The 26,482-nt window shown below is 38.8% G+C and overlaps 1 long non-coding RNA gene across 3 annotated transcripts in view; it reads right to left on the bottom strand.

Moving 5' to 3' along the window:
* Positions 1 to 2,317: 2,317 nt before the first annotated feature.
* LOC143684320 (uncharacterized) overlaps positions 2,318 to 26,482 on the bottom strand; it is a 135,283-nt gene continuing 111,118 nt past the window's right edge. For all 3 annotated transcript variants that reach the window (XR_013175984.1, XR_013175986.1, XR_013175985.1), the window contains 3 exons: positions 20,872 to 20,974; positions 7,620 to 7,744; positions 2,318 to 3,006 (listed from right to left, as the gene is read on the bottom strand). This is a non-coding gene — a long non-coding RNA (uncharacterized LOC143684320). The remainder of the gene's footprint in view (positions 3,007 to 7,619; positions 7,745 to 20,871; positions 20,975 to 26,482) is intronic.

The raw sequence follows: 26,482 nt of genomic DNA, 5'->3' as shown, positions 1-26,482 counted from the left end.
AGAATTGAGACAAAGAGAACTGGAGACTATCTGGCCAGTGCAAACAGCCTAACATGCCCCTTTCTAAATGGAAGCTCAGAACCCTCAGGAGAGCACCTTCAGGAGACAGGGACTAGAAAGTAAGCTAAGCTGCATTCCTTGAAAGCACTACCTTCACTGGGACAGCCTTGTGACCCTCAACTCACCACACACCACACACACCTGAACCCCATCAACTCCCATCTCTGTGCTCCAAAAGTCCCTGCCCCACCAGCCCCCATGCACAGCCCCACTCCAAGCAAGGACACACATGCCCCAGCCCAACCCACATCTCCTGCACAAGAGCAGTCAGTCTTATCCTGCCCCTCCTAAGACCCACCTCCCCCTTCCTGCCCCCTACAGGCAGTCACCAGCATATAGAAACTGCAGGCACTTACCTTCATACCCAGGCTACACCCGCCCCCAGCCCGTACAGTCATGCAACATGACCCTGCCCTCCTGAGCTCTGCACACTTGTACATAAGTTTATGGCCCTCCCAGATCTGTGCATGAGCACAGCCTAGAGTCATGCTCCCCAGCTCTGGGTAAGTGCTGACATGTGTATCCAGGCCACACCCACAAGCTCAACCCTGGCCCTCTGCCACTGATCTCTGTGCATGTGCACACACCACAGCTTCTCCCCCAAGCCTGCGCACCCATACAGCCACATCCTCCCCATCACCAGGTGTCCAGGCATTACTGCACTGACTTCTTGACCCCTACACCCCAATCCCCTGCCCAGCGAAAGTTCACAATTGTCACAGACCCCCAGTACCAGCATCCCGTCCCTACACCTGGCAGGTACTCTGGCGTGCATCTGTGCTACATAGCCCTGCACTGCATGCACATGTTTGCACACGTGCTCAAACCCCCTCCATACCTGCTCGTCTGTGCCAGGGCATTTCCCACCCAATGGCACCCCCATCACCCACCAATGTCCTTCAACCCCTGTGTCCTGTACCCTCCCCTATACACTCTCACATCTGCATCATGGGCCCTCTGGCTCACTCCTGTGCAAGGACACATCTGCACCCTGCCCCTGTGCCTCAACATCTGAGCCACATACCCTATACCCTGATACCCATGACCCCCTCACTCCATATGTTCACCCACATCTTACCTGCACACCAACCCAGGTGCATACACACAGCTTCCCCATCTGCCTCCCACAGTGCTCCAAGGTCTGCCTTAGAGTACCACATATTCACGGCCTCTGCACCACACACCTACAACCCCATGAACCACACCCCAGGCTCACAGGCACCAGTGTAGTGTACCCAACCTGTGCCTAAAGATACCTGCAGTGCAACATATTATCAAACTGTTGTGCACCACCCCACACCCTGCATCCTGCTCCATATCCATCCTGCAAATACAAAGCTTTAGACTACTGAAGGAAATCAACTTCCAAAGTAAACCTATCAAGATATTTATATGCTGCAGAGACAACAGAAGATCAGTAAGTATATCAAGATGCAGACAGATATAACCCAACATAATGACCAAATTAAAACACTGAAGGAGACACAGACTTTGGAACAACTAAACAAAGAGCTTCACATGACTCTACTCAATAAAATCAATGGGATGGCTAATGACATAAAGGAGATCAAGAAGACACCAGAAGAGCATAAAGAAGAATTTGAAAGACTAAATAGAAAAATAGCAGCTATCACAGATTAAAGATGCTGTAGACCAAATAAAAAATACAGTAGAATGTTGCTTCTTATGGACTGGAGCTTGAAGGATATTAAGGAATGACAAGAAAGAGGTGAGATCAAGAGGTCTGAAGGTCAGTGATAACAGACAACAGACAACTTTATTCTTAACCAGATCCTGCTTATATGCTGCAGGGTGACAAAAGGCATGTATGCATTTCCTGAGGAAACAGAGTGCTTATCTTTCAGTGCTCTCTTTCTTCATACTTAAGGTAACCATTTGGGGTAAACATTCTCTTCCTCCCAGACTGCTCTACATAACAATCTCCACAGTTTACTGCCACCACCACCCTGATGCCAGCTGCTCCCAACAAATTCTGCAGGTCTTGTTTTAACCCTTGCTCCTACATTCCCCCTTTTTATTTTATTAGCTGAGGTGACTGTGCCTGTCTTAGGTTGCCCTTAAGCTCTGCAGGAAGGGTCTTAACCATCATTGGCTACCAGTCAAGCTCTCTGACTGATTCAGGAGGGAGCTTTTGCCAGAATCACACTGTTAGTGTGGCTTTGCTTAATGGCACAGCTTGCTACTATGAACATTTGTTGTTTGACACAGCTGAGGAGGAAGATAAAAAGTAAAAATAGTCCCAAATCTAAGCCTATAGTAGTCAAAAATGATGTAAATAGGATCACCAGTAAATAGGATTAAGATTTTTTAGCTCTTGGGTAAGTGATTGTATAACATCATCTCCATAGGCTATATGTAAATTATTCTGAGATATTTCTAATACCCTTTTTTGTAATTCCACAATATCGAGACTTAAACTATCCGATTGCCCCAAAAGATGCCTGTTTACCTTTTCCCATTCTATTTCAGATTGATTATATCTTAAAGGGGTAATACAAAAATTGCTCTCATTCCAGTCACATATTAAACTTTGTAAAATTTTAAATTATACATTTGATCTCCAATATGAACCAATGCTGTCTCTATATCATTTAGTCTATTATTAATTTGCTCATCAATATGAGATAGACTATGCCACAGTTCACTGGCATTTTTATGCCATTCTCTAACATAACACTGCATCTGTATGGTTTGATGCAATGCAGTTCCAGTGACTGCAGCCACTGTGATAATTCCAATGATTCCAATGACAGGTGCAATAATGAGTCCAATTAGTCTCTTAATCTTTTTCAGATATTCTTTTGCCAAATGGATCAGGATATGTGTTTCTGGAGAGGATTGCCAGGATCTTGACATCTGCACTGGCAGCCGAATACCTCTTCTTCTCCTTGCTATAATCATCTCATTTTCCTGCAACAAAAATGCCTGGAGACAAGTGAATAGAGAACAATTCTCACAATTAAAAGTTTGATTTCTTATACGCATATGACCTTTAACAAATACATATGGATCTCTAGTACATATTTGCATATAGTGTTTGTGGCTGCTATTTAAAGAGAAGTTATAGTTGCTAGAATTCGCTATAAAAATTGGTCCCAATCCTAGGAAAATTTTCCATAAATTTCTCAGACTAATGTTGTATTTATTATCCCAAGGATTTGGCACAAATCATCCTCTATGTATTAAACTCTGATTTAGCTTGCCTGTCCATATAGTCTCAATTATCTCTGAGTTAGAGATGGGAGGCCCCACAGGGGCCACATCTCCTACAATTTCATAGGAATCATTAATTATGATAACGGCTCGATCCATACGACATAACTGCCATCCATTCCAACTTTCTTTCCCAGATAATAGGCAAGTATCATTTGATTCCATAGGGTTAAAAGAGGGATATACACATAGATAATTATGAGAATCATTCTTGATCTTAAACCATGTAATTTGATTACTTATTGTCATACACAGTAATTCATTACTTATGCATATAGGTCTTTCTAAAAATGGAAGAGTTAAATTTGATACCATTTTTCTTCTTCCTTAAGTAGTTTTGGAAGCCTTGAATCTACTGGACCTGGGAATCCTAAACTAATATTCAGATATATTGGTAAAGTTGGATCTGCCCATGTTAGGGCCTGCAGCAGAGGTGGGTTAGGAATGTAAACCCAATAAGTATAATTATATCCCTGTCCTTCAGCAGTTAAAGTTATATGTCTTATAATGTACATTACCCATTTAGTTATTTTCACCAGAGTTGACATGTCTGGGTTTTATTCTTTTCGAGGGAATCCAAACCGAGTTTCCATCATCTGCAATGTCAAGAGCAAATTCCCTACCCCACACCTTTATCATGCCTGGTTTCCATAAATCATCCTTAACATCTTTCCAATAGATCAGCTGCAGCTGCAGTTCTGTTTGGGATATATCATTTTTCTTTTCCAAATTACTAAAATGTTGTTCTGCAGGAGTCTGTAATGAATTATCATAAATATTTCAAAAATTTAAAGTAAACAGTGCTTTTGCTAATTGATCTTTAGGTGTACTTATTTTCAGAACATCATCCTCCTGATCATCATCTCTCCCTTTTTGTTTTAGGAGCATAGACTTTAGCGTCCAGTTTGTTCATTCAATAATTCCTTGCCCAGAGAGATTATGTGGAATTCCTGTGATATGAGTAATATGAAAAGTAGTACAGAATTTACAAAATTGCTTTCCTGTATAAGCAGGACCATTGTCCATTTTAATAGATTGAGGGCATCCCATAACAGCAAAAGCATTAAGTAAATGTGATTGAACATGGCAGAAATGTTCTCCAGGTTGTGCAGTGGCCCATATGACATGAAAAAAGGTGTCTATGATAACATGTATATTTTTGCATTTTACCAAAATGTGAAATATGAGTAACATCCATTTGCCATAATTCATTTGCTTTTTGACCTTGAGGATTAACCCCTCATGCAAATGGGAATGCATTTAAAGGTCCATATGTTGGACAACTTCGAACAATGTCCTGAGCTTGCTGTTTAGATAAAGATGGAAATTTCTTTTGCAGCCCTTTGCTATTAGTATGAGTCAATTTGTGAAATGTTGTGGGATCCTGAATTACCCCCACAAGAGTATCTGCTTGCTGGTTTTGTAATGACAAAGGACCTGGAAAATTAGTATGAGCTCTTATATGCATGATAAAAAGGGGGTTAATTCAACTTCTGACTAGTGTTTGTAAATGTAAAAACATTTGGGACAGTTCATCTCCTCTAAACAAAGAAGCTGTCTCAATGTGAATAACTGTTTGGCAGACATATTCAGAATCAGAAACAATATTAAGAGATTGGGGAAAATTTTGCAATACTTGAATTACAACTGCTAGTTCAGTGCACTGGGCTGAGGTATAAGGCATTTTCCAACTTTTGTTTTCCCCTGGGGTAACATATGCAGCCTGCCCACTACTACCATCAGTAAAGATAGTAATGGCTCCCTCTAGTGGGGAAGTCTGAACTATTTTAGGCAAAATCCATTGTATTCTTTTTAGAAATTGTAAAAGTTTTGACATAGGCAAATGATTATCGATTTGTCCTTTAAAATCACTTAATGCTATTTGCCAAGAGGTATTGAAGATAAATAGACTTTGAACCTCTTCCTTTGTGAGATCACATGCTATGCGATTAGGATTATGACCTCTTAATTGATAATATCTTTGGTGACCTTTGGCTATTAAAGAGATGATTTTTTGCAGATATGTATTTAAACATTTTTGTCAATTGTTTGGTAAAAAGATCCATTCTAAAACACCATCTTGCCAAAATAGGCCTGTGGGAGATTGCAAGGTAAAGAAAATAATAAAATCAACAGGTTTTTCTAGATCTATTTGAACAAGCTGTCCTTCTTGAATGCATTATTTAATTAATTGTAATTCTTGTTCAGCCACAGCTGTTAATTGCCTTTTGCTTAATAAATCAGATTCTCCTTGTAAAATATCAAACAGGTTCTGTAGCATATAATTAGGAATCCCTAAAGTGGCAGGTAGCAAAAATGAAAGCAGAATAAATGTCAATAGTGACATGTACCCATAGTAAATGACCAGATTTTGTAAAGTGAATTCATTGGATTGAATGAAAAGGAATGCAGGAATGAAGATTCTTTATAATTGGCTGTGCATTTTTGGTAATTTTAAATTTATTGCATGCAGGTTTTATGATATTTTCCACAATAGTGCCCAAATTCCCATTTGCTTATGTGACGGGGCCCAGTTGGGTTCTCTGGGAACTGACCAAAGGTCACCAAAATATTATCAATTAAGAGGTCATAATCCTAATCGCATAGCATGTGATCTCACAAAGGAAGAGGTTCAAAGTCTATTTATCTTCAATACCTCTTGGCAAATAGCATTAAGTGATTTTAAAGGACAAATCGATAATCATTTGCCTATGTCAAAACTTTTACAATTTCTAAAAAGAATACAATGGATTTTGCCTAAAATAGTTCAGACTTCCCCACTAGAGGGAGCCATTACTATCTTTACTGATGGTAGTAGTAATGGGCAGGCTGCATATGTTACCCCAGGGGAAAACAAAAGTTGGAAAATGCCTTATACCTCAGCCCAGTGCACTGAACTAGCAGTTGTAATTCAAGTATTTCAAAGTCCTCTGGGAACTCCAAGAGGAGCATCCTGGGACCTAGATATCTTTATTAAAGTACACCTCCTTCTGGGAGGATAGCCAGTCCTCCCAGCTAGAGGGCACATTTTAATTATTTCTTACCAAGGTCATACAATAGCCACATCAGTTGCATGTAATGGCAACATCAGGTGAACAGAACAGACTCCACAAGTATATTTTTTCTTTGCATTCATCCCTCGAATCTGATCTGTTCCCAACATAAGCCATGATTATTTTGGGATAAATTTAGTTTATACTTATGTAGTTCATATAAACACTGGATGAAGCATTAAAATATTTTGGCTTAAAGGAATTTAGATATTTATATGATTTGAATATTATTTAGCCAGTAGTAGATTCATTTACAGCAAATATTATTTAGATTAATAGATTAAGCCACCTGGTTTGGAGCAAGAAAAGAAACAGTCTTTTGCTAGTATAATGATACCTAGGAGAAAATCAGTATTTTTTATACAGATAATGACACGATAAAAGTTAACATAAGTTATTCTGATAAAACACAGACTCTTTGCTTTAATACACTGACTATCTAGAAAAAAATTTTTGTATCTTTTCATTAGAACAGGCTAAGAGTCCAAGAAAATATTGTCATTTTAGACTATTTAAATCTTTCTTGATTTTGACCATAATTTCCATTTTTTACAAACCCTCAGCAATTACTATATTAGTTCAGGCTTTGTCCTACATTTTTCTCATTTTGTAACAGTTATTCATTTCATCTTAGGATAAAATTATTCTCTTTTTCCTATTAATAAAAATGCATCTTTTATATTTTTCATACTTGTCATTATTTTAAACAAATATTTTACCACATATAATTACCATCAAAATTAAATTTGTTTGAATAATGTTAAATACTTAAAATACTTTAGTTAATGCATGTTTGAAACATCAATATAAAGTTTTTAACAAGAATTTTCAGTTTTAAATTTCTTAAAATATTTTTCTTTAAAGGTAGCTCATTAAGAACAAGCTCAGAAATTAATTTTTCTTTATCTTGCTCTGCTAAAGGTATGGTAAAGAAGCAATCTTTTAAATCTATCATAATAATTGAGCAGTTTTTAGGAATTATAGAAACAAGAATATCTTCCCCATTTTGTTATGCTCACCACAAAGCCTTCATAACCAATTTCCATTACTTTAGATTTAAAACATTAAGGCCTTGAGGCTGAAACCAATAACAATACTTCTGTACTAAAGAAAAGATCTTCTTTAGTACAGAAGCATTGTTATTGGTTTCTCTGAAGTCTCCATGGAGTCCCCTGTAGTTTCTAACAATGTTTTCAACACAAAAACATACTCTTCCAGCTGACTATTGTGATTACCCATTACCCTGTTGCTACAAGGAAAATGCTTACTTACCAATATGACTCAAGTCCTCTTCTATCAGCTGGACAAATGTCCCTCTAACAGAGACTTTTCCTTGGTTCCTCAATATTGTTTTGGAGTCTTCTTCTTCATGCCCTATGTTGGGCACCAGATGCTTCCTATGGAATGGAGCATGAAGGATATTAAGGAATGATGAGAAAGAGACAGGATCAGGGAATCTGAAGGTCAGCAATAACAGACAATGGACAACAGACAACTTTATTCTTAAGCAGATCCAGCCTATATACTACAGGGTGACAAAAGGTGTGCATGCATTTCCTGAGGAATCAGAGTGCTTATTTTTCAGTGCTCTCTTCCTTCATACTTAACATAACCATTTGGAGTAAACATTCTCTTCCTCCCAGACTGCTCTACATAACAATCTCCACATTTTACTGCTGCCATCACCCTGACACCAGCTGTTCCCAACAAATTCTGCAGGTCTTGTTTTAACTGTTGCTCCTACACTTTCCCCACTGAAGTATACTGAGGTCATTTTCATGAGTGTGTGTGTGTATGTATATATGTATTTCTCATTATGCACTCTTTTTGTGTTCCATTGATCCATGACTATCCTTAGGCTGGTTACTGGAGGTTTGCCATAAGTTTTGAAATCTGATCCTGTGGCTTCTCCTCCAAATACCTTCTTTAAAATGTTTTGGCTATTCAAAATCCTTTGTTTCCATATAAATTGGACAATCAGCTTGTCACTTTCTTTTTAAAAGCCTGCCATGATTTTGATTGGAATTGCATTTAAACTACATGCTGGTTTGAAATTGCTATGTACCCCAGAAAAGCCATGTTTTCTTTCCTAGTCTGGTCTTATGGGGGGTAGACCTATTGTTTGGAGTTTGAGCTTCAGTTGGATTGTTTCCATGGAGACATGACAAATCCAGTTGTGAGTGTGATATTTGATTGTATTACTTCCATGGAGATGTGACACAAGCAATTGTGAGTGTGATCTTTTGATTAGATGGAGATGTGACTCCACACATTCCCGGTGGCTCTTAAGTTGGCTAGAGTCATTTAAAAGGGGAAACATTTTGGAGAAACCTCAGATGCAGATGCTTGGAGAACAGAAGTGACAGGGCCAACAGGAGACCCAGAAATGCCCCCTGGTAAGCTACTTGAAATGACAACCATAGAAACAGCAGAAGCCTGCCACAGACCTTCCCAGATTGGCCTTCCCTGAGTCAAGGTATATTTCTCTGGATGCCTTAGTTTGGACACTTTTATGGTCTAAGAACTGTAAACTTATAACTTAATAAATTCCCTTTATAAAAGCTGTTCCATTTCTCATAAATTGCATTCTGACAGCATTTAACAAACTAATATAGATTTTGGTATCAGGAGTGGGATGCTATGATTTGCAAATACCAAATAAGTTAGAATGGTTTTTTTAATGGATAAAAGGAAAATACTGGAAGAATTGTGAGGAGCTTGATAGAGAAGGCTTAGAACACTTGAAAAGACTATTGGTTGAAATATGGATTCTAAACATACTCCTAATAAGGATTTAGATAGAAATAATGCATCTGTTATTGTGAACTGGAAGAAAGGTGATCCATGTTTTAAAGTGGCAGGGAATTTGGCCCAATTTGGCTCTTGTATGGAACCTAGAATTCAAAGGTGACCTACCATCTGGGATACTTAACTGAGGAAATTACCAAACTAAATGTGTAAAATGCAGTTGGCTGCTCCTTGCAACTTATAGTAAAATGTGAAGGGAAAGGGATAAGTTGAGAACTGAACTCTTGAGTACAAATAAAACAGAAATTGATGGTTGGAAAAAAATTTGGGCTTCCAGAAGGTGAGTCCTCAGTGGTTAGTGACCCACATGAGGATTTAACTAAACAGGGAAGCAGTAAGCCATTGCAGGAAACGCAAGGACTGGAGATGGTGCTATTAAGAAAGGATTTGTGGAAAGTCCTCTTGTCTAATGGTTATGATCCCTGTGTACTGCATAGAAAACTGATGTGTGTTGCAGGATCTGTATAAACACAGCCACCACCAGCCTGACTAAAATGGATAAATTGAAGGAAGAATTTCTTCAGAGGCAGAACAATGGAAGCTAAGGTCTGGAGCCAGGAAATCTCAGACCAGGAGAGTGAACCCACATATTCAGGTGGAAGGGGGTAAGTTTGCCTCTGAAGCAGAGGGCAGGCCTTCTGCTTAATTCTTCAGGAAGAGTTTTGGCTTCCCAAGCCTCAGAGAGAGTGGAGTGCATAAATCGTGAATGGAGGGAGCCTGGTGATCTCCCCATTGTCAGGGTTGAGCATTTGCCCTGGAGGTGGCAGTGAGCCTGGGTGCTGCCCCAGTCTTTGGAGCAAATGGAGCCAAGAAAAATGTGGTCCTCCCAATGATTCCCAGTATTGTATCTCTCACCCCAGCATTGGCAGAGAGCAGGGCTGCTGTGTAGGCACTTGAAAAGAGAGGGACTGCCACATCCTAAAGCCCCAAGGATAAATGACTCAGACTTTGAAATCTAATGGAGTTTGCCCTGCAGGTTTTTGGAACTGTTTGGGTCCATTGACCCATGTTTTTCTTTCAATTTCTCCCTACAGTAGTGGAAATATGTATCCTATGGCTGTCCCTCCTTTGTATACTGGCAGCAGATAAATTGTTCTGAGTTTCTCATGCCTGTGACCGACTTCGATAAGATTTTACACTGTCTTTTTACTTTGTATGGTATTATTGAAATGGTTTAAGGCTTTTGTGATATTGTAATAGAATGAATGTATTTTATGTATGGAAAGAACATGTCTTTTCATGGTACAGAGGGTGGAATGTGCTGGTTTGAAACTGTTATGTACTACAAAAAAGCCACGTTTTCTTTCCTGGTCCAGTCTTGTGGTGGCAGACTTATTGTTTTGGGTTTGAACCCCATAGATTGTTTCTGTGGTGGGTGTGACCCTTTGATTAGATGGAGATATGACTCCACACATTCAGGATCACTCTTGATTAGTTGACTAGAGTCTTTTAAAAGGGGAAACATTTTGGAGAAACCTCAGATGCAGATGTTTGGATAACAGAAGCAATAGAGCCAATAGGAGACCCAGAAGTTTGGAGATACAAAAAGAAAATGCCCCCAGGGAGGCTTTTTGAAATGAAAAGCCAAAGGAACAGCAGAAGCCAGCCATATCTTTCCAGATCAGCCTCTCTTGAGTCAAGGTATCTTTCTCTGGATACCTTAGTTTGTGACACTTTCACATCTTAGAACTGTAAACTTGTAACTTAAAAAAAAATTCCCTTTATAAAAGCCATTCAGTTTATGATATATTGCATTCCAGCAGCACTTAACAAACTAATACAAACTATGAACCAACTTTGAGAGAATTAATACCTTAACAATGAATATTCCAATCCTTGATATGGCACTTTTACATAGAATATTTACATAGATTGTCATTACTCTCTCTCAGCTGTACTATGTGTATTTCAGTATAGAGATCTTGCATACTTTCATTAAATTGATACCTAATTATTTTATTATATTGATGCTATTATAAATTGAATTTCTAATCTTCATTTTCCTAATTTTATAGTACTTGCAAAATAAAATTGACTTGTGTATATCATTCTTATGCCCTGCAGTTGTACCATACTCACTTACTAATCTAGAAACTTTTTTGTCCTAGGATTTTCTATGTACATGATCATGTCACCTGCAAAATGAGACACTTTCACTTCTGTTTTGTAATCACTTCTCTTTTGCCTTTTATTTCATTTGTTTGGTAGCACATTGTGTAATAGAAATGATAAGACTGCACATCTTTGCCTTGTTCTTGATCTTAGATAGAAAGTATTCCATCTTTCACCATAAAATATTGGGCTGAAGTAAAAATAAGGACAGAATAAAAGTGTAAACAGGCACATTTAGCATTCACTTATGGCCTTACATTTTCATCCCCTTATTGCAAAGGGTCCCCCAATTGTCCTCTGAGTTTCCTGGAAGCCAACTCAAAGAGGAGTTAGTTACAAGGCCCAAAAGGTATACATTAGATAGCTATTCACAGGAAATCTGGTCATGCCTTACTGACACAGAGATATTTCTTTCCTGGACCTCAGCAAAAGAGGTATACCATGTGAAGTAGTGAAAAGCTTGCCCAACATTGTCCCTTCCATGAGTACAATACAGGCATATCTCAGAGATATTGTGGATTCAATTTCACAATATAATGCTGGACAAAAGTGGAAGGTTCTCTGCCCAATGCATATAACAGCCAAGTTAAGACACTAGGGTTTCAAAGAAAGAAAGAGTTTATTGCTAAGCACAAAGCCAGAGATTAGATGGCCTATTGATTGCTGGACAAACAGAAAATACTCAATATAATATTTTAGCTGAAAGTGTTTAATATAGTTGCCAGTAGGCAAAAAAAAAAGTGTTTTTTAAAATAATCTTTTCACTCCAGCAGTCTTGAAGTTATCTTAAGCATAAAAGCCATTGTTGAAATAATTTACTGTTGGTCTAATCTCAAAAACTTATTCTCTATTCCCAGAAACACTTCTTTGCTCTGTCTGTAGGTATGAAATATTATATGATCTAATATCAGCAACTTCTTCCCTTTTGAAGGACAAGATCAAAAGCCCAAATAGTCACCAATAAGAGGGGCCTACAAGGTAACAGGATATATTGACCAAATAGGTTTTCCTCTTCTATTTTTTTTTCTTGCTTTTGCTTTCTTCTGAATCCTGGCCATTTCTTTGTCTGTTTGGGCTTATAAAAGCCCAAATCACCCTTTCCACAGTGAACTGGTCTTGGACATAGAATGGGACTCCTGACCTACAGGTGATTATCCAATTAGAGATGTATTGCAAGAAAAACAAGAGATTAGAGGAAGTGCCCTAAATTCAACTCTTTGTGGGGTTGTACAAAGAAAAAAATGTTGTTAAAAGGTTTAATTTAGTGTGCCTTGAAGATTCAGAGGAAGCTGTATGGGGGGAGACTACTGCAACAGAAAAGGAAACATTGTGAGACTTATGAGGTAGAATATAGGGGACCTAGAAATACTCAGAGGCTACAGATGGATGAACATTTAGCTAATGAAGTTGAACTTAGATGTAAGAGAGTGGATAGCATGAAGGCAGTTCATTAGTGGGTCTATAAGTAATATAGCCATGTTGAAGGTGAACATTGTTGAAAGGGGTTGTATTAAACCATGTATCCCACCAATTAACACTACAAACATAAATTTTTTTGCATGAATGACTTCACAGGTATGACTCTTGTACAAAGAATATATAGTAGAGGGGTATGGGGGAAAGTACTATTGTCTACTATGGTCTGTATTTAACAGGAAAACATCAACAATCAATAACTGTTGGGGGGGAAGAGTTAAGGAGATATTTGGATTTTCTATTAAATGAGAGTGTGTTTATCAGCTATTTTTCTTTTTGGAGCAATGAAAATTGTCTAGAATTAAGAGTGTTGATGATTGTACAATTAAGTGAAGATAATGTGAGACATGGATTGTTGACTTTGGACATTAGTCATGGTTCCCAATGGATTGACATTGCTGAAGTTTACACTGACTGAGAAGTAGAATGGTGAACTACCTGGTATGCATAGGATGGACTATTATGCAGCTAGAGTAAGGAATGAAGTTGTAAGGCATACAACAAGGTGAATGAACCTTGGGGACATTATGTGATGCAAAATAGGCCAGAAACAAATGAATGAGAATTTTATGGTCTCTTTTAGAAAATACTTATAAGAAATTGGGGGCCTAGATTGTAAACTCTTATAGCAGTGACATTTAGTCTGGAGCTGTAAATGTTATTTCTAGATTTTGAGAGGCAAAGCTATGAATGTATAACCTGGGGTCTCCCTGGAACTTTGGCTACCTGTGTGACATCTAAGACTCAGAGTTGGAGTTATGAAGCTCTGAAAGTCAGCATTACTACATGCAACAACTATTAAAGAAACCAAAACAGAGATCAGACCTCAGTTTGAGATAAAAACAAAGCTGATTGGGTCAGGACTAAGGAAAATCACACTGTAGAAGTAAGAAGGACATTGTATTTTAGAACTTCACCTAAGGGATGAGGCCAAAGGAAAACAGGTTTATTTTGTCCAAAATTTAAATTTTCTGTAAATCAACTTGTCTGGATAGCTCATTTAAACAATCCAAACACATGGAGATCAGAATGGAATGAGTTTGTAATTCTGTATAGCTTAATGTAATACCCAGATACATCCTGGAGTAGGTTGGGCAGATAATTTTAAAGTATTGGCAAAGTTCCTTGAGGGATTGGAGAAAAAATATGGAACTATTAAGCTATACTACTGGGGAAACCTTTGATTCTGTCTCAAACAAGAGGGACTCCCATATCAACACACCAAGCTCTTGATCATGAGGCTTGCTCTTGTTGAAGCTTATTTCTGCAGTGGAGAAGCTAAGACTACCTATAGTTATGCCAAAGAGCTACTTCCAGAGGACCTCTTTTATTGCTCAGATGTGATCTCTCTCTCTCTAAGCCCAACTCTGCAAGGAAAATCATTACTCTCCCCACTATATGGGACATGACATAAAGGGATGAAAGTCTCCCTGGCAATGTGAGATATGACTCCCAGGGATGAACCTGGCCCTAACATTGTGGGATTGTCAACACCTTCCTGACTAAAATGGTGAAAATGTAACAAAATAAGGTATTAGTGGCTAAGAGAGTTCAAGTACAGTTGAGAGGCTATTCTGGAAGCCTCTCTCATGCTAGCTTCAGCTAGATATTCCTGTCCACCATGGTTTGCAAAACCCCAACCAAAATCATTCCTGTCAATCCTAAAGAACATGTAGGGCTTTATCTGAGATTCTACAAAAGTTTAGTGCTCCAAGATTAATTTTCAGAAAACTACAACCTCCAGAAGTGCTCCTGAAAAGTCCTGAAGCCCAGAGGGGCCAGCCTCTCCAAGAACATCAGTTAGTTCCATCCTCCTATCCCATATTATCAACATCCCTCTCCAACAAGAAAAAGTTAGAATGGGTATAGCCCAAGTACCCCTAAAGATTGGGAAAAGGATCAAAGGAGAAAGAGAAGTTATAACAGAGGAGACAGGATTTAACAAATTAGTATGACTGCTGAATCATTATACTGATATCTCTTTTAGTCTCTAGTATCTTGGAGCAGCTAGAAGGAAAAACCAAAACTTATGGGACTTGTAACCCATGCCAAACCTTGAAATTTGTTCTATAATTACTTGTACAATGTACTTTGAAATGTAATGCTTTAAAAAATATTTTTATAAATATTTAATTTATAAATATAAAGTATTTTATTTTAAAATATATTTAAATTATATAATAAATATACATATAATTATGTTTCACAATTTTTGAATGTTTAAAGAATTTTTAAGTAAACCTTGTGAGGTATATCAAAAGGAGCCCCTGGATGAGGTCCTAGTGGAAATACTCACTTGTAAGGAGGACCAACTGGATGACTTTCTTTCCTCCCAATTCCCATCACCTCCACCACCTGTTACTGGTGCAGGAATGGTTTCATAGTCACTGTCTTCGACCTCTGTGGAGGGTAGTGACACCTCCCGATGGAGATCTGGAAGCAAGGGCATCTCCACCCCTTCCACTACCTGTGAGCCTGGCTGAGAACCCTAGCACTCCTCCAGCACCCCAATATAATCCATATGTTAAATAAATGACCTCCCCCTCTCATAACCATAGTGGTGTGCAATTTGGACGAGGTATGATCACTTCTGGGGCAGAGCAATTTCCAAAGTGTCAGGTCCCTCTAGGAGTTAATGTGGACACTCTTGAGGAACCGTGTTGGTCCACACACTGTTTTCAATATCTCATTTGTTAAAGTGGAAAAATAGCACACCCAATCACATGGCTAATCCAGACCAAATGAAAAGACTGCGTCTATTTGCCACACTTCCCAAACTGGGCCTATATTCAGTCATGGATGAATGTGTTACAAACCTTGGAGGAACAATTAATGGTGTTAGATAAAGCAAGGCAAGAAGCAGAACACTTATGAGAGATATCTCCTCAGGATGCTTTATGCAGCTGCCCAAGTGCTGCATTTCTGAGATGGATCTCCTCTGGGATCCTAATGACCTCAGGGAGAAAGTTTGCTTAGATCACTATTAAGACACACATTTTAGTTGGCCTTAAGGATGGGGGTCCAAAACAAAAATCTCTGAACAAAATATGTGAGGTGCAATAAGAGTCTAATGAGAATCCCTCTGCTTTCAAAGAAAGAATCTTTGAAGCATACCACAGGTATTCTGATAAAGATGTGGGAAGACCAGAAACCACCAGAATATTAACATGACTTTTATTAATGAGAGTGCTCAGGATATTTGACATAAATTGTAGAAGTTACAGGGAAGGCTAGGAATGTATATGGCAATGTTTATGGTGGTTGCTTTCAAGGTTTTCAACAATCAGGAACAAACTCAGCAAAAACATCAGATGAAGCAACAGACTGCCCCTCTGGCAGCTGATCTAAGTGGGAACTGGTCATGATGAAGGAATAGTGGAGAGAATAGGAAGAAGAAAGCTAGTAAAGGTTAGTGTGCTTTCTGCAGGGAGGAAGGACATTGGAAGAAAAACTGGCCCAAACTGACAAATAAGAAAAAAAGAGAGAGAAATGCAATTGCATTAACAGCCCATGGATCGGAACTAAAAACTCTGATTAGAGGTACTTGAGGGCATTGGCAGCACTTTCTTAGGCCATACCAATTTCCCACCAAGAGTGTCAGGTGAAAATAAGGGTGGGAAGCAAAATAGTGAACTTTCTCACTGATGCAGAGGTAACTTATTTTGTGATAAACCAGCAATTGGCCACTGAGACAAATGAGTAAATTATGATAGCTGGATTAATTGGTCAAAATATACCTAGGGTGCTTCTACAACCTTTTTGTCAACTTGACCAAGTGATGGTGCCCAGTTCTGTTGCTGTGGACTTGAATCATCAGCAAGTGAAATTCATGTATGGCTGATTACATCTGCAGTCAGCTAGGTGGAGTGCCTTCTGCAATGAGTGATATTTAATTTATCTAGCTGGAGGCTTAAAAGAGAGAGGTCAGAAGAGGGCTAGGCACAGTACAGCCCATGCAACTCAGCACATCTCATCTCAGTCCTCATTGCTCAGCCCAGATGTTTGGAAATGCAGGAAATAATCACCCCAGGGAAAGCCAGTGGAACCCAGAAGCCAGAAGAGAAGATGTGGCCATATACCTTCCCATGTGACAGAAAAACTCAGATGAAAGCTAGCTGCCTTTCCTCTGAAGAACTACCAATTTTTAACTAAATAAATCCTCTTATTAAAAGCCAATCCATCTCTGGTGTGTTGCATTCTGGCAGCTTTAGTAAACTAAAACAACCACAAATAACAAGAAAATTAAGCACCCAGAGACTGTTTTGATTCATTGGAAGAATTGTTGGGGCACCAGAAGTTAAGTAGCTTTTTAGCAAAAAGTAGCTATTTAGGATTAGAAGATGGCAAATAAACTTTACTGTGATGCCTTGAGCAACTAGAAACTTCCACTATCCTCTAGTGTTAGTTAACACATTTTCAGGGTGGATAGAAGCCTTCCCCATCCACACTGAAAAAGCAAATGAAGTCACAAAAGTATCATTAACAGAAATAATATCTAGATTTGGTGTCCCATTCATTTTTCACAGCAATAGTGGCAATGCCTTGTTTCAAAAATAACAAAAAAATCTCATAGGCACTTAGGTTAAATTGGAAATTATACTCTACTTGGAGACTTCAATCAACTGGAAAAACTGAGAAAATGAATCATACTTTAAAAAAGCCTATTGTTAAGATATGCCAAGAAATTAACCTCATCTGGTACAAGGTACTGCCTATTTCCTTCCTCAGAATCCAGATTGCCCCTAGAAGCAGACTAGGTTTGAGTCTTTTTGAGGCAATCTACAGGAGGCCATTCTTCAAAAATGCAACTGAGAGTATGTCTATTCAGACTTAGAATAATAAATTGCAGAGAGATGCAGTCATTTTTCCCTGGGGAGTACTATAAAAAAGATTTCTAAGTTTGCTGACAATAGACTTTCTTTCCCTACATACATAGCTTTATACTCCTACAAGTTGAAACACTGAATGTTATTGAAAACTGAAAAAATAAACATCCTGCTTACCCCTAAGTGGGAGGAACTTTATATTGTGTTGCTAATCACTCACGCTTCTTTAAAGTTGCAGGGTATTAAGCTTTGGATTCATCATTCATGAATGAAACCAGCCCCAGAAGAGAGAGAAATGAAAGATGCCTCCTACTCATGTACCCCCACTGCTGATTTAAATTTTCTCTTCCATAAATTGCCTGAAACAGTTAAATGATTAGAATTAAGTTGTATACATTTTGCCTTTTTTCCCCTATCCTATCTTGTGCAAGGTAATATCTTCCTAAAATGGACTGCAAACATAGCAGCTATTGATCAGAAGAATGAATGTTGAGTTTGTGCTTTTTTGCCTCCAGCTGGAGCTGGTTGGCTCTGCAGGTCTAACTTCTGGTCATATTTGCCTTATAAGTGGATAGGGAGATGCGCTATCAGATACCCATTTTGCCTGGGCAAACACTTGAAAGTCTATCTGAAACACTGAATAATGTAAAATCCTCAAGGGCCTATTTAAATTTGCATAAGAAAACCTTATACAAAAGCAGGACCAAGAAAGCCTTACTGCAGTGGGAATGACCTTTAGCTATCTTCCTCCAAGGAGGGTTTGCTTTAGCCAGCTTTCACAGGTTACAGCCCTAGATGAAATCACAGCTCAGTTTAAGCAAAACACCAAGCAAGGACCCAGTCTATTAAATAAAGAAGTCACTCAAATGAGAAAAGTTATTCTTCAAAATAGAATGTCTTTAAGTCTACTGACTGCAGTTCAAGAAGGAAACTGCTTTCATTAGCATTAAGTACTGCACATATATACCAGATGAATTTGACAATATCTCTGATATTAAATCATATGCAAGACAATATTAATCATGTTAAAAATTATACTAAATTAAACTCATTTTCTGAGTGGTTAATGAACTTATTATGAATTGAAAGATAGTTCTTATTAGGACAGCTTTTATTTTGCTTGCTGTGTATGTGTGTGTGTCTTTCTGTTGTCTGTATTGTTTCTGTAGGTTTATGTGCAAAGCATTTTCCAGATTAACGTAAGAACTTGTTCACTCCTGCTCAGAAAAGAAGCAGTTACTGAAGTTTGGACCTTCATCTATTCTCATTTTATAAGAAATGCTCACAAGATGCCATTTGTTAAGAATAAGAAAACATCACATGAAAGAGTGGGGATTTGTGTGGGGTGCAAGGGTAGTTCAGTGTAGAATTCTCACCTGCCATGCAGGAGACCTGGGTTCAATTCCCAGTCCATGCACTCCCCCCTCCCAAAAAAAGAGTGGGAATTTGATAGTTGGAAAAATAGAAAATAATCAATGCAATTCTTTAGCTAAAAATACTTAGTATAGTCTTAAATAGGTAGTGTTCTAGTTTGCTAGCTGCTAGAATGCAATATGGAATGGCTTTTAAAAGGGAAATTTAATATGTTGCTAGTTTACAGTTCTTAGTTTACAGTTCTAAGGCTGAAAAAATGTCCCAATTAAAGCAAGTCTATAGAAATGTCCAATCTAAGGCATCCAGGGAAAGATACCTTGATTCAAGAAGGCCAATGAAGTTCAGAGTCTCTATCTCAAATGAGAGGGCACATGGCAAACAGGGTTAGGGTATCTCTGTGATCTTGAAAGGCATGTGGCAAACATGGTGTTATGTGCTAGCTTTCTCTCCTGGCTTTCTTTCATGAAACTCCCCAGGAGGCATTTTTCTTCTTCATTTCTAAAGATCACTGGCTGATGGACTCTCTGTTTCTCATGGCTATGTCATTCTGCTCTCTCAGAATCTCCTGGTTTTCTCTCTTGTTCTCTTTTATAGGATTCCAGTATGCTAATCAAGACCCACCCATTTTAACAACCACTCTTGATCACTCAAGATCACATCAAGATCACCAGATATGACTCGCTAAGTCGCTAAGTCATCTCCAGGGAGATGATCTAATTACAGTTTCAAATATACAATACTGAATTAGAATTAGAAGAAACAGCTGCCTTTACAAAATGGGATTAGGATTAAAATGTGGCTTTTCTAGGGTACATACATCATTTCAAACCAGCACAGGTAGAAAAAATGTTTTTTAAATGATCATTTCACTCAAGCAGTCTTGAAATTATTTTAAGCATAAAGAGCCCTTATTGAAATAGTTTGCTGTTGATTTAATCTTAAAAATTTACTTTCTATTCCCAGAAATCCTCCCTTGCTCTGCTTGCAGGAATGAAACATCATATGAACTAATATCAGCAACTTCCTTTTGAAGGGCAAGATCAAAAACCCAAATAGTCAATAAAAAGAGGGACTACAAAATAATAAAACATGTTGACCAAACAGTTTTTCCTCTTCTATTATATTCATTTTCACTTTCTTCCAGATCTTGGCCATTTCCTTGTCTGTTTGGGGTTATAAAAGCCCAAACCACCCTTTCCACTCTGAACTGGTCTTGGAAAGTTTTTCCTCTACTTCCTTGATGATGAATCTTCAATAATAAACTCTCCTTCTCACCAAGATAAAGACATGTTTCTCTGTTTGATGTGGGATCAGGCAGGTCAGACTACGTAGGATTATGTTTTCTGATATTAACACTAGTGGTCTAAAAAATCTATCTCTGTGAGTCTAAGGAGTTCAAGGTTTTTCTGGATTTAAACAAGGGGAGATGGAGTTGTTGCCATTTCAGGAACAAGTATAAGCAGAAATAAGGAGAGACAGAGTTGTTACCATCTCAATAACATGTATAAGCAGAAAAGATATATAAATGTAAAGGAATAGAGCTATGATAGAATCAAGCTAACCATTACAAGAACAAGTTAATGTTTTTCTCTGAGCTGACTCAAGTTACTTCATTAACATTATAGGGCTGCCTTTGTGATTATAAGACTCCAAAGTTTAAAAAAAATGGGTAAAGGGGGTACAAAGGACAAGGTTTTCACACTCACAAGGACACAAGATAAAGGCTGTATAACATTATCTGAGATCAAAGAAACTGGATTACAGTTCTGAAATTTCAGGTATTTCCCTTTGTCTATTAGACCAAAAAGTAAAACAAGAATATCTAAATAATGATTCAGTAATCATAATGATCCCTTAAATCTTAACACCTCAATTACAACTCCTTATTTGATAATTCTCTCAATCTTGAGGGATATCTGGGTGATTACCTTTCTGATTTCTTCATGCTGACTGGTGGTTGTTCTTGGAGAAACTAGTACTTCTGTGTTTCAGGGATTATCCAGCATAGGACAATCAGGAGGTTTTCAGTCTCTGAAAAATAAACTTAACAATTAAAACTTTTATGGAGTCTTAGAACCCAGGATATGTTGGGGTGGGGGGGATGTTGTTTTCAAGAACACTGTTGGTTGGAGCTTGGCATACCATGGCATTTTGCAATATCTGGCTAAAACTTGCATAAGCACAAACTCCAGAATGACTTCTCAACTCTATTTGTAATCTCTTAGTCACTGAAATTACATTTTGTTTTATTTCCTTACCCATTTTTTGTCAACCAATCCCACATTGCCAGAAGACTTGTGCCCTTGGGAGTAATGTCCTACACAGGAGGGAGGGAATTGAGTTTATTTGCAGAGTTTGGCTTAGAGAGAGGCCACATATGAGCAACAAAAGATGTTCTCTGGGCGGGACCTTAGCCATCAATTATAAGTAGACTTAGCTTTGCTGAAGTTTCATAATGGAATGCCTCAAGATTGAGGGTTTGGATTATTAATTGGGAGCCTCTATTGCTTAAGGGAATAGCAGTAATTCCCCAGGTGAGGAAGCTTAATAGTTCCATGTTTTTCTCCAGTCCCTCAAGGGATTTTGCAAATTCTTTTTGATTTTCTCCTCCAGATACTCTAAAATGTATCAGGGTATTACATTATTCTGTACAGAATATCAAGCTATCATTCCTTATTCTAGTTTCCATGTCAAATAAAGCTGAATTAGGTTGTTTAAATAAAATGACCAAAATGGCTAAATTAGATAGGGTTATTTTGGACAAAATGATATCTCTTCCTTTGGTCTCACAAAGAAAGTAAAGCCTTAAAATACAGACAATCTCATCTTTCATCTAGTATTCTGATTTACCTTAATCCTAGCCAGCTGCATTCATATCTCTAGTTGAAGTGTGAGCTCTTTTTCAGCATCTTTAGTAGTTGTTGTATGGAGTAATGCTGACTTTCAGAACTGGAGAGCTCTAACTCTGAATCTCAGGTGTCACACAGATACTCAAAGTTCCCTCAAAGTTTATACCCCAAAACTCTGCACCTCAGAATTTAGAAATAGCAATTAAAGCTCTGGAATAAATGTGGCTGCTATAAGAGCTTACAATATTACTTTTATTGTAAGCATTTTAAAAATAAGGTTATTTTCAGAAATAAAAACATTTAACAGTTGACTTATGTTGGGGGTCATCAACCACAGACCATAGCAAAAGTTTCTTCCTGTCTTACCTTTATACATTTACCAGGGTTATGTTGTTTAGTAGGTAGAATATAATGTATATACTTGTCTTCCTTCTCTTTTTAAGTCCACTTTTGTTGTATGTGAAGTCCTGACTTATAGATAACTACATATACTTTTAGAGAAGCATTAGAGCAAAGTAGTATGATTGGAAACTAAATTTGGTTGCTTTCATGATCTATAACTTTTTTCTAAGAATGACTGAAACCATGAATAACATCATACTGTTGTCTAACATCATGCAGATCAGAATCAGGAAATAACATGGACAGTGAGAATACTGTCAAGTCATTATGAATTTTATACACTCTCTAAATATATGAATAATATCTTGTGCATACATATTTAGCTAACAAAAGGATAGAAAATCCCTTTTATTCTTGTAATACTACCCAAACACCTCCTATGTAGTACATTAAATTATTTTAGCATCTCATCTTCACAACATGAAAGAACAAAGGCTTTGCAATAGTTTTTCTTTAAAAGTGAGAAGACTTGTCTTCTGAAGTAAGGGAGAAAAGATGAACATAAACGTTAAAAAGGATATTGTGTTAGTCATGGTTCTCTAGAGAAACAGAACCAACAGGAGAGATCTGTAAATATGAGATTTATAGAGGCATCTCATGCAACCATCAGAATGGAAGAGCCCAAAATCTGTAGGACAGGCTGTGAGGCTGGTGGCTCCAATGAAGGGTCTGGATGAACTCCACAGGAGAGGCTTGCTGGCTGAAGAAGCAGTGAAAAGAGTCTCTCTTCTTCCTTAGAAGACTTCAACTAATTGTACCACTACCTTCTAACTAAATGTACCACTGCCTTCTACTACCCATTCCATGTTCCCTTTATCTTCATCAAGCAATTCACCTGATCATGTTTCTTTGTTAGGTGGGTGACACAGACCCTCATTCCTGAAATTTTGGGGTAATTGGCAGTCCTGCCTGGATTGGGTTGTTGCAGTTTTCCATTGACTTTAATCACAGGACATGGTGACACTAACAGATGCCCTAGGGGATCTACTGAATTCCAGGAAAACTCTTCTTTATATCCATTGTGTAGTTGCAGTCCTATTTCCCCTTGATAGTCAGGATCAATCATCCCAGACAGAACAGTAATCCCCTTCTATACCTGTTGATTCAGTGGCATGAGAAGCCCAAACTGGCCAGATGACAGTTTTAATTTCAGTTCAATGGAATCATTCTTGTCTATCCTGGAAGGAGCACTTCCCCTTTTGAAATTAAGACCTGTGGACCTGCAGAGCTTAAGGTTTCAGGCACAGGAAGCAAAAATTTTCCTAGTGGAGGAGACAGAGCCAAGATGGCAGCTTAGTGAGGTGTGGAATTTAATTTTTCTTCCAGGGAAACTAGTAAATGGCCAGAAACAGTACAGAACAACTGCTGGGGCCACACCAGTGACCTGACACACAGCATATATCAAAAAGCAGGACCAGCGGTGATCCCATCCAGAACTGTAAGTCCCTCAAGCCCTGGAGGCCAGTGCCTCACCCCCACAAGCTGTTTCCCAGAGGGGAAAGGAAAGAGACTTTACTAGCAGCTGGGGATTACCTCAACCAAGCTCCAATTGTGGAATTAATTAACAAATTCTGAGTACTAAAAATAGGCCCCAGCTCAGAAAAAACTCAAAGAGCTAAAGTTACTAGTTTTTGCCCTGATGCAGAGGGGGTAGGGCTGATAAAGAAAAAAAAACAACATAGGTTTTTTTTGGATCAGACAGCACAAAACACTTGAAAACATCTGAATCCTAAAAAGGGGGGGGGGGGCACATGGGACCTGGAGATACATAAAGCAGCATACAAACTTAAGCTCTTGATTAACAAACCATTGGAACAGGAGTCCTGCTCCGAGAAGGATTTTTTTGCTTTGTTTCTACTATTTAAATGCTCATTAGATACAACTACAAGGCTCCTCAGGCTCTAGCTGCCCCAGGCAAGGGCAGAATTAAGCTTGTCTGAGAGACAAAGAAGTTGGTCAGGTGAACCAACTTCTTTTGGTCAGGGAAAACTCCCTGGATGCTGTGCCTTCCCCAGGAGAGTAGTGGGGCCCATTTAAGGTGGAATCCCTCTGTCATGGTTAGGGACAGGTGTCAACTTGGCCAAGTTGTGGTACCTGTTCATCTGATTGAGCAAGCGCTGGCCTGTCTGTTGCAATGAGGACATTTCATAGGATTAGGTCATGATCACGTCAGCTACATCCACAGCTGATTCCATTTGTAATCAGCCAAAGGGGAGTGTCTTCTGCAATTAGTGATGCTAAATCCAATCATGGGAAGCCTTTTAAGGAGGACTCAGAGGAGACAGATTGCATTCCTGCTTTGGCTGGTGAGCCTCTCCTGTGGAGTTCATCCAGGCCATCCATTGGAGTCATCGGCTTGGGAGACTGCCCTGTGGATTTTGGACTCTGCGTTCCTACGGTCACGTGAGACACTTTCATAAATTTTATATTTGCAAGTGTTCCCTGTTGATTCTGTTTCTCTAGAGAACCCTAACTAATACATCTAGGTACCAGGAGTGGTTCTTAAGGAACAGAATCTTAAAAATGGGTTTTTATGAATGGTTTTCTACTCTGACTGGACTCAGAGACACTAAGGACTCTGATTCCCGTAATCAGAATGACACTCCCAATCCATGGAGTGAGTTGGCAAAGGAGATAGTCAAAATATCATCATTCAATTCTCCTAATGCTTCGCTTGTACGAAGCCAGACTCTGGGGGATAATGTTTTTGACACCTTTACAGAGTTTTGTAGAAATAAGAGTTATAGAGATGTTGGTTGGTTGTTGTTAGATACACTGTCTACATTAAAGGGTAAAAGGGATGGGCTTAAGGCTTCAAACAAGAAGCTTAAGCACCGTCTGAAAGATGTAGAGGTTTCTATGAGTATCCTGAAGGAAACTTTTATTTCCTGTAGCCGTAGACTTGAGATCTCTGAAAATCAGACTCAGAATCTTATTGTTAGAGTAGCAACTTTACAATGTAAACTGAAATCTCAGTCTTGCATGGTGTCTGCCGTTAAAGTGAGGGCATTGATTGGAAAGGAGTGGGACCCTGAAAAATGGGATGGTGACATATGGATTGATAATGATGTTGGGGGTGAGGCTGAAACCCTAGACCATGCTGAGCCTTCTTTAGATAACCCTGTAATAGTCTGCCCTGAGGACATAGCCGCCCCATCTCCAGCCTGCCTTGAGGAATTGGCCACCCAACCTCCTCCTGAAGGGATTAGCCCTAGAGTTATTAATCCTGTTTCACCAGATGAAACTGCAAATGAAAGCCCTGAAGCAAATGGCTTGGAAGATATTTCTAATTCTTTTCATGACCCACCCCCACCACCCCTCATTTCGTCTAGACCTATAACTAGACTAAAGTCCCAACAGGCCCCTAAAGGTGAGGTACAAAGTATCACACGAGGAGGTACATTATACTCCAAAAGAACTGTGTGAGTTTTCCAATTTATATAGACAGAAATCAGGGGAATATGTGTGGCAATGGATTTTAAGAGTGTGGGATAATGGTGGGAGGAATATAAGGCTGGATCAGGCTGAATTTATTGATATGGGCCCACTAAGCAGAGATTCTGCATTCAATGTTATAGCTAGAGCAGTTAGAAAAGGTGTTAACAGCTTGTTTGGGTGGTTGGTTGAAACATGGATCAAAAGGTGGCCAACATTACCTGAGGTTGAAATGCCAGAACTGCCCTGGTATAATGTAGATGAGGGGATCCAGAGGCTTAGAGAGATTGGGATATTAGAGTGGATTTATCATGCAAAGCCTGCTCTTACACCCCAGGAATGTCCAGAGGATGCACCTTTTACCAGAACAGTGAGAAATAAATTTGTGAGACTAGCACCATCATCCCTCAAGAGCTCTGTGGTTGCACTTCTCTGTAGGTCAGATATTACTGTAGGAACTGCTTTCACTGAGCTGGAATCCTTAAACACAATGGGGATGACAGGATCCCGAGTTGGCAGAAGCCAGGTGGCAGCACTTAATCACCAAAGACAGGGTAGACGCGGCTATTATAATAGACAACAAACTCAAAGGAGGCATCAAAATTATATGACATGCAGAGATTTGTGGCATTGGCTAGTAAATCATGGGGTGCCTTGAAATACAATAGAAGGGCAGTCTACTAAATTCTTGTTGGAGCTGTATAAACAAAAGAGTTCTAGGTCAAGGGAACAGGAGTCTAACCTGAATTACAAAAACACAGAGTCACGGCCCCTTAACCAATTTCCAGACTTGAAACAGTTTACAGACCCTGAGCCCCTTGAATGAAGGGGAGGCCAGGTCCCTATGGGGGAG

This window comes from Tamandua tetradactyla, chromosome 5, assembly GCF_023851605.1.
Source record: "Tamandua tetradactyla isolate mTamTet1 chromosome 5, mTamTet1.pri, whole genome shotgun sequence".
NCBI classification, from domain to species: domain Eukaryota; kingdom Metazoa; phylum Chordata; class Mammalia; order Pilosa; family Myrmecophagidae; genus Tamandua; species Tamandua tetradactyla.
The sequence above is the reverse complement of the archived record's forward strand: the minus strand, read 5'-3'. Positions and strand labels throughout refer to the sequence as shown.